Genomic DNA, 9,776 nt, shown 5'->3' on the forward strand with positions numbered 1-9,776 from the left:
TCTACTCTCTCTCTTCTTCTTCTCTCTCCTCTCTCCTCTCTCTCTCTCTCTCTCTCTCTCTCTCTCTCTCTCTCTCTCTCTCTCTTTCTCTCCCTAACTGTGGCTCCTGCTAGCTCCCCGCCAACAATAAACTGAACTGCCCAATAAAGAAACCGCGTGTCTTCCTCATTTTCCTCGTAGATTTACCACGACAAAGACGAACTCCAGAAGTCGAAAAAGGTCGACATTAAGATCTTGGACGACGGCAACATCACCATCGTCTTCCATAAGGTGGCGCGAGACGATGACGGCACGTACAAAATCACGGCCAAGAACGACAAGGGCGAGGTGCACACGACCGCCGAACTGTTGGTAGAGTTTGACCCAACCGAAGACTAACTAAATACAACAGACGCGGCTGCATCGCGGGTGAATTACTGACGTCACGACCGCTGTTGATTCGACCGAAAAGCATTATGGGAAAAATTTGCCCACAGAACGCCGCCGCTGCTGCCGTGGCGGTCGCGGCGGTCGATCCCGTGGGTTTGTGGTGTTGTTGTTGTTGTTTGATTTGGTGATTTTTATATACTTTATTGTCATCTGAATGCCCCCTTCTCCCTTCTTCTTTCGCAGCTTTGACAGACGTTTGGCATTTGATTTGGTCTTATCGCACGTCTTCGCGTGTTGCGTGGTCCCAACGCCATTACGTCATTATAATTAGTCGTGATGACGTGAGTGATTTCAATGTGTCATATGCATACGAGATATCTGAATTTAGACTAGAGTGTATTTTATCGGTCGTAGGCTCATATTAGCACGGGTAAAAACGTGTTCGCGTTCTATCACGGTTTTAATCACACCATAATCGCACCATAATCTACTTGCAAAATTGATCGAATTTCGCAATGGACGAAAAAAAACACATTATCTAAAATCGTACGAACTCCGTGGTGAGATAATATCAATCACCCCATATTCGGCTGGCAATAGTTAAGTCGTTCCGCGACGAAAGATGCGGTAGAGGTGAACGTGTATGCTAAATGCATTTAAATAAACACAATATAATATACATTTCTATAAGTCGGCGTATTGTGGTTTCTATATTCTGGACCTACATTCCATAAACATCATGATTTGGTCACCTACGTCGTATGAATATGTGGGCGCCACAGTAAACGGCTTCCAATGGCAAGATTAAGACCCGATTAAGTGATTTTTACACACGGCTATGCCGTACGCTTACAGATCAACCTGCTTCCAAGGACAGAGCTTATCAAGTTATTTCTGCAACGATACATGCTACAAATACAAATAAGGCTACTTTCGAATGCAGAACTTGAATTTTAAACATCATACGAGATACAAATGCAAATACATCAGACAAACAACCTCGGTGGGAAGGAATGCGAGCGGGAGCGGCAAGCGCTGCAGCAACCTTTGGTATATATCATTACGAAGGCGTTTCATGATGCCAACCCGTCCCTGCTCTACTGGCGCAGGAAACACATGTCCTTGGGTAAAAGTTTCCCACTGGGAGGATGATGTTGATCGAGTTTTAAAATAGCCTGAGCGTGTGCAGTGGCATACGCACTGAAATGTGGTCAACAGACACAACAGACCCCACCCCTTCTCTCTAAATCTCTACTTGTTATCCCCTTCTTTCCCCTCCTCCTCTCCTTCTTCTTCTTCGCCTCATTCTTATTCTTCTTTTCCACCTTCTGATTCTTCTCATCCTCTTTCTCCTCCACCCGCTCTTGCTCCTGCTCCTCTTTACACGTTTTCTCGCTCGCTTCTTACGTTTACTATTCATCTTAAGTTTGTGATTTCAATTTTTTCGATTGAGTCTCTTTCGCGGTTACTTTATCTCATTCTCTCTCTCTCTCTCTCTCTCTCTCGTCTCTCTCTCTCTCTCCCTCTCTCTCTCTTCTCTTCTTTCTCTTTCTCTCTCTCTCTCTCCTTCTCTCTCTTTCTCTCTCTGTCTCTCGCTCTCTCTCTCCTCTCGCTCTCTCTCTCTCTCTCTCTCTCTCTCTCTCTCTCTCTCACTCACTTTACACACAAACACACATTACACACACACACCACACACACACACACACACACACACACACACACACACACAAACACACACACACACGCGGCGCGCGCGGCACGCGCCGATCTCCCCGACCCCTCCTGACGATCTACGCTACACCCTCCCCAACTCTTCCCCTTGACCCACATGTATCAGTTAGGCGATAGAATCGCGCCTGCACGTGCGGCAATCTTCACAGCAGAACATCGGGACTCCCGTCGTTCGGGCGATGCTGGGGGATGTGGGGATGCACGGGGATGCTGTGGGTGCTAAAGGGTGGCGACGGAGTTGGAGAGATGTGTACAGTTGTGTGCGGCGTGTGTATAGTACCTTAAATATCAGCGGCAGTGTGGCGACGCGTGGCCGTGCACCCGAGACTCAGTGTCGCATCACTACCGTTTATGGTCGCTCAAGCAAACAGCGACACATGATCATATATTATATACATATAATATAGTATAATAATATATATATATATATTATAATATATATAATATATTATTATATATAGATATATATATATATATATAGCAGGAGCTAATAATGACAAGGAGCTAAGACACCTCTTTGGTACTGATTTCATTACATTTTTGTCGTACGAGTTCGATGTGAATAAAAATACAAATGTATACAAACATTGGAGCTTCTTTTTGTTCACTTGGTCCTTATTCTGCGTAGTATAACATCATCTTAAGTCATCATCTTCGGTAGTATTACAAACCGCGTAGCTTTCTTAGCTTTTGACATAAATAATCGTACTTTTGCACGACATGGTTTTCACGTAATTTACCGCACTGCGGCGTCCAAGCGCTAAATTCGTACACACAGCGCTCGACACAGCTACCTGAAGGAGGCACGGCAGGGGATCGCCTCAGGCCAGCCGCCAGCGGAACTCGTACGCGGCTATAGTTACTAGGCTAACGGTGAATTCTTGGCCTCGCCAGAATACGGCAACTAACGTAAAACCATGTCGTGCAAAAGTACGAATTATGTCAAACGAAGGAAGCTACGCGCGTTTGTAATTACTACCGGAAGATAGAATAAGCGACCATGGGAACAAAAAGAAGCTCATGTTTGTTTTACATTTTGGCTATTTTTATTCACATCGAACTCGTACGACCAAAAATGTAGTGAAATCAGTACCAAATCCGTGTCAAACTCCTTTGTCATTATTAGCTCCTGTCATATATATATATATATATATATATATAATTATATATATTATACATATAAATATACATATACATATATATATATATATATATATTATATGCATATATATATATATTAGCAATTTCTAATGCACACGTAGATGTGATACAGTAACATATAGAAGGTACATAATATAGTAGAGACATGCGCTAAGCAGACGCGCACACGCGCATGCACACCCACGCACGCACGCGCACATACACCACGCACGCACACACACACACACACACACTCTCTCGTCTCTCCTCTCTCTCGCCTCCCTCTCTGCTCTCTCCACACACACACACACGCACACACACACACCCACACACAGCGCGCGCGCGCACGCACGCACGCACGCACGCGCGCGCGCGCGCGGTGCCTCACACAAACTGTAAGACTTGCCTCACAAACCGAATTACTTAGAAATCAACAGCTGTTCTAATGATCAATCGCGCTTGCGTATCTAAATCAACGAATCTGCGATGGCAGCTAGCGCGGTCCGCCACATGGCTACCAGGGGCGCGTTTCACAAAGCTCCGTTCGCGATATTCTCCGCTATCTCCTCAGCGCCTCTAGGGCTCTCCTCCCGCTTCCTTCCGCATCCTTCCTCCTTACTACTAGCTACCCTACACGCACCGACAATACATTACAGCTGTCGACAGCTGTACGCTTGCTTGCTTCCTTGCAGCTCTGACCTCCATCCCACATGATGGTGACTCTGCATGTATAATCACAGCTTCTGTACGCGGGTAAAGAAGCGCTAACATGCCCAGCATGTATATATACGTACATGCGATATATGATGCACCGTGATGTTGCTATATCAGGCCCGCCTTCTGCATGCACCGACACAACGCTGCCCTGGGCCGTATGCCCCACCCTTTCCCACACCACCACCGCTATCAACATCAACACTATCATCACCACCACCGCCGCCGCCGCTGCCGCCACCACCACTATCATCATCAACACTATTATCACCACCGCAACCACCACCGCCGCCACTGCCACCGCCACCACCACCACCACCCCCACCACCTCCACCCCCACCATCACCACCACCACCACCACCAGCAGCAGCAGCAGCACCACCACCACCACCACTACCAACAGCACCACCATCACCACCACCACCACCACCAACACCAACACCACCACCAACACCAACACCAACACCAACACCACCACCACCAACACCACTATCACGTACCACCACCGCCGCCGCCGCCGCCGCCGCCGCCGCCGGCGAGAGAGAGAGAGAGGGGAGAAGTGTCTATGGGGGGGGGAGGAGGCAAGAAAAGAAAGGAAAGTGTGGTAAAGAGCAGCTAAGGGTGTGGGTGGGAAAGAAAGTAAGAAAGCCAGCCTCCTACAGGGTATATGAGAAAATCCGATTCAGAGCACAGACAAACTTTATTTGCGAGTCATTACAATTCATAATTACTGATAATTTCTGCAGCCATCAATAACTTCATTTGCGTATGTTTTTTGTTGTTGTTGTTGTTGTTGTTGTTTTCCAGATGTTGAACATACATCATTACATACATGGTATCAAAAAATATTAGTTTTACAATATTTTGGAGCGACACATTTCAATCCATATACCATTTATAAATACACCTATACTATCATTTGCGTATGTTGATACGCATCTTGGCATCTAATCACTGTAAGAAATAGTCTCTAAAAATATGTTCTCCGGTAAATTAGATAACCATGGTAGATTGTACAGGTATTAGTTTATTAGTGCATGCATCATTACTCGCAGAAGTGTCTTTATAGACGGGTTTTTATGAAGCCTAAAAACTCATCGTCCCAAATTCTCGTGTCATGTTTGTAACCGCGTTTAGACGAAATACTCGTCAGAGATGGCGTCAGGTTTCAGCGTGTATTCCGAGCAACGTTTAAGTCAAAGCTTAATTGATGGTTAAAATCGTCATGGGGCGACTCAGCCGTTCTGTATCCGCCCTGGTTATCTTACACCGGCATGTGAGGATGGCAAGTCATGTAAGGCATCATTGTGAGCGACGTTTGAGTGCGAGAATGATCGATGTGTGTGTGTGTGTGTGTGTGTGTGTGTGTGTGTGTGTGTGTGTGTGTGTGTGTGTGTGTGTGTGTGTGTGTGTGTGTGTGTGTGTGTGTGGTGTGTGTGTGTGTGTGTGTGTGTGTGTGTGTGTGTGTGTGTGTGTGTGTGTGTGTGGGTGTGTGTGTGTGTGTGTGTGCGTGTGTGCATGTGTGTATATGTGTACATGCGTGGTGTAAATTAAAAATTAACAAGTCATATATATTGCTCAAATAACTGATCAATTATTCCTTGTCCACAGAACGATGGCGCGCTAGCCGTGTTGCTTTGGGCGCATCAACGCAAAATTTGACACCGAAGTCGCCGTGCAAACACTGGCCGTGATTTATTAATGACTAATAAAACGTTGATAAGTTTAATTTGCGCGATGTTTGTTTTCACTAGTTAAATAACACATCGCGATCTGTATTTTCTCTACCGGTATCGGCTCTGTATGCGATAGCTATCGGATCTATATCTCAGCTTGCTAGGCTTCCTGCCGGTTAATAAAATGTCCGCTCTCTCTCTCCGACGTCGTCTGCGCACTTGTTTACACAGTTCCGCGCAGTTTCTGTTGAGAGCAGCACTCGATCACCAGGTAACTGTGCGAAGTACGCCGAATTAGAGATCTCTTCGCCACGAGGGGGAGCCCGCAACAGTAGCTCGCTCGCTCGATGTTATCCTCGCTCGCGCATCGAGCTCGCTCATAGAGTTCCGATTGGCAATTATGAATTTTTGATTGAAGCGAGATTGTGTTGTGGCGACGAGATATCTATCCTAATGGCCATGGTTCTAATTACGTGTGCCTGCGTTCATTACTGTCCCCCATGTGGTCTATTCTAAACGCATTAAAAGCTCATTGCATGGGGGTAGGTTATCCACCTCCACACTAGCCAATCTAGTACTAAAATAGTATTATAGCAACTATCAGAGTTAGGAGCAAATGAAACAGTTACGCGTAGCTAACTTCGGTGCGTAAGATTAATCCGGTAAGAATATCAATGTCTCGCAGGTCCGTGACAATAGCCGTACAATATATAAGCATAGGTAATACACACGCACGCACACACACATGTACGCACGCAAGCACGCACGCACGCACGCACGCACGCACGCACGCACGCATGCATGCATACGTATGTATGTATGTATTATGTATGTATGTAGGTATGTAGGTATGAATACATACATACATACATACATACAGTGACAACATACATACATACATACATACAGTAAGTACATCACATACATACATACATACGATACAATACATACATACATACAACTACAATACATACAACATTACATAATAACATACATACATACATACATATATACATACATACATACATACATACTACTACTACATACATACATACTACGCACGTATCACAAACGGGAATTGTAACCGTATTTACACAATGGCACGGGACACACAAGTCGATATTTCGCGTCAATTCTGAGCGAACCTTATCTACGTAACAGCTTGAGACCGAGCAATTTAGTTTGCGCTGCGACAATGGTCATAAAAACGGCCACTCATAGCGCAAAAATAATCTAAAAAGCGTGGAATAGGCCAGGTGGCAGAAATTGACAAGCGGTAAATGCTCTCTCGCTCATCGTTTCGCTTCACGACAAAAATCATATTGAATGAAATCAAATATTAAATTTGTAAATAGAAATTTGAAACTAGCTTTCGAAAATTCCCATCCTTCCATCGTCCATCCCATTCCATCCGTATGTAGCATAAAGTTGCCATAGAGCGTTTTTTACAGTGAAAACAAGAATGGCGGTATAATGTGTATAAACCGTGTTTTGGCCAGCAAAACTTTTACGCGCGCTTCTTATAGGCTACGAAATTTCGATGTATTATTCCTTGATATCCATAGCTGGGATGTTGTAAGTACATGTAAAGACAAATATTATCGGTAAATATAGACGAAGCTAATTGATAATTTAGATAATTTGAAGTTTAAATATTTAAGCCACCCGACTGGTAAACTTAGTACAGGCGGTATACACTACACAAGACCGACTGACACTTCATCTTGATGGACTTAATCTTTGCTTTGGGAATGCAGACAACTAGAGCTGGCAGGCCTTGAGGTGCGGACTTTGTTGTCGTCTGCGCCGCAACGTGAGTAAAAAACAAGGGAATGGTAACGCCGTAGACAGCGGCAAAAACGCCACAATCACTTTCAAACGTTTCGCTTACATGTTGTGTGTGTGTGGTGTGTGTGTGTTGTGTGTGTGTGTGTGTGTGTGCTGTGTGGTGGTGTGTGTGTGTGTGTGGTGTGTGTGTTTGTGTACTGCGTGTGTCAGCCCGCCGCATTGCGAGCTACAGAATATTTATTATGTTATTTGCATAACGGTGACGAGGTATCTTTTCCGAGTCTTTTCGACATCAGGCCAACATCGCTTTGATCTGAACTCAACTCCTGCGCGAGCACAATAAAGATATATTTATGCATGAATGATCTATGCAAATAGGACAATCCGTGTTTCCTGTAAAGCGATGTCCCGCTTCATTAGAACGCGGTCCCACGTGACTGTCACGTGTGGTAACGCAATGATCAATCGCCTAGGCCACCCGGCTTCAGCCCGTATATCTGACATATCGCTGCTTTCACAATATCCGCCACAGCAGCGGCAAACAAGATATTCAATGATGTCAATTATTGTTCCGACTGCCCGCCAGAATACGTCGACCGTATTCCGCATTTCGGACTCGGTCGGCTTATGTGTGAGTACATGCGCAAGAGTACGGTACATATATGAGGCACGAAATATGGCTTCGAATGCGGGCGTGCGCGTTGGGAGGTACGCGTTATTGCCTTGGTAATACGTGATAATATCTTAATGTCTATATTAAGTGAATCCGATTAGATTAAAACTATATTAGAACGTGCGAACGCGTATTTATATAAGATGAGAATTGCTGGAATCGATCTCCTAACTGCGGCGTTCACACAGTGCCGATTAGGCTCCCGTTTGAGAAGACGAGCGCTATTCGATCACAAAAAGTCAAAAAAAGTCGGATTACTATCTCCCAATAATCTGATATGTCCCTATCAGCTGTCTGAACACAGTCGATACGTCGTAAGCAAAGTCCACGGATCGGGAACGGTCCGGAGAGGTCGGCCAAGCACTCGCAAGACGAGTTAGGTGCGTCCCGTAACATTTGGGACAAACGCAGGCCGATTATTGTCTAGTCGGATTACACAACGTGTACTATGTCGTGAGCAGATTCTGTCTGTATCTGGACAGAAATCGTAACAATGTCTGTTTCTGGACGTTTCGCTGTGGATCGTGGAACGCTGTCCGGATGAACGGGCATGAGCTTGGAGAAATCCATCATTGTCACGTCTTCGTCAGCCGGTTAGCACGTCGGGTCAACTATCCTGACTCTGTCGATCGCTTTCGGCGAGAAGCAGGAACGCTGTCGGGACAGATGTGTCGTTTTTACGTATGCAAAAGATACAAATCTTGATGCAGAATCGGCGATTGAGAACTGGAGAAATCGGGACGAATTCCGCTGGAAACGGTGAATCACGAGATGCTTCCGAACAATATCTGATGTTGTCCGTGATTAAATAAATATTTTTACAAATTTTTAATAAAAGTTGAATTCTCACGCACGAATCACAGGATCTTGAATCAGACTTTTGACAAATTTTAATCGGGAATGGTTCCTATCACAGGACGGGCAGCTAAAAAGTCCTGAATAGTGTGACTGCGAGCCTTGGGTTGCCGACGAAGCAGGCCCGGGACAGTCACACAGGCAGCAGCTTGCAATGACACCTACCGGCCCGTTTAGTCCGGTAGGTTCGCAGGGAAAGGACGGTGGCGCGGGCTGCGTGATCAGAGAAGCGACTCTTGCCTCCAGATCGTCTGCGATGTATGATCACTGTAGGCAGGCGATGATGGAGAGCGCGGGAATGATGAAATCGTCAACGCCGCCAGCGTCACGCGTAGGCGCGCACCAGTTGACCAATGAATCCGCAGGAGTCGATCCGCGACTGCGTCGTCTAGCTGCTGCGGCAGCTCCTTTTTATATAGTAGAAGAAGAGCGCGGCCGATGCGTAACAGGGCGCTGCAGAGCAGCCACGCGACGACAATGAGGACCTCGCTCGTCGGACCTGCGTAAATCGAGTCGCCAAGTACATCATATCGCAGCGGAAGAATAGGTAAGGGCGGAGCTCAAATCAACACCAGGACAGCTCCTAATTAAAGTCGCCTTTACGCGAAAGTAATGCAACAAGGCACTCAATTCTGTCATGTGAAAAATTTGTTTATTAATTAATTAATTAATTAAATAATTAATTTGGATCCAGGATGACGACCAAAAGTAATCAATTCTAAGTGGCTGCCGATTTTGAGTATCCTGAAAATTTAATTAATAATTAAATTAATTGGACTCCGGATCAACGTCACCAATAGTAATCCAATTCTAGTTACCCCATTTCTGAC

At 45.5% G+C, this 9,776-nt stretch overlaps 1 long non-coding RNA gene across 1 annotated transcript in view; it reads left to right on the forward strand.

Moving 5' to 3' along the window:
* Window positions 1–9,680, forward strand: part of LOC106812478 — a 12,158-nt gene extending 2,478 nt beyond the window's left edge. Inside the window, exons 2-3 of the long non-coding RNA XR_001394336.1 lie at window positions 8,463–8,466; window positions 9,670–9,680. This is a non-coding gene — a long non-coding RNA (uncharacterized LOC106812478). The remainder of the gene's footprint in view (window positions 1–8,462; window positions 8,467–9,669) is intronic.
* The last annotated feature ends 96 nt before the right edge of the window (window positions 9,681–9,776 follow it).

The sequence above is a fragment of the Priapulus caudatus genome, unplaced genomic scaffold (genome assembly GCF_000485595.1).
Source record: "Priapulus caudatus unplaced genomic scaffold, Priapulus_caudatus-5.0.1 Scaffold652, whole genome shotgun sequence".
Taxonomy (NCBI): domain Eukaryota; kingdom Metazoa; phylum Priapulida; class Priapulimorpha; order Priapulimorphida; family Priapulidae; genus Priapulus; species Priapulus caudatus.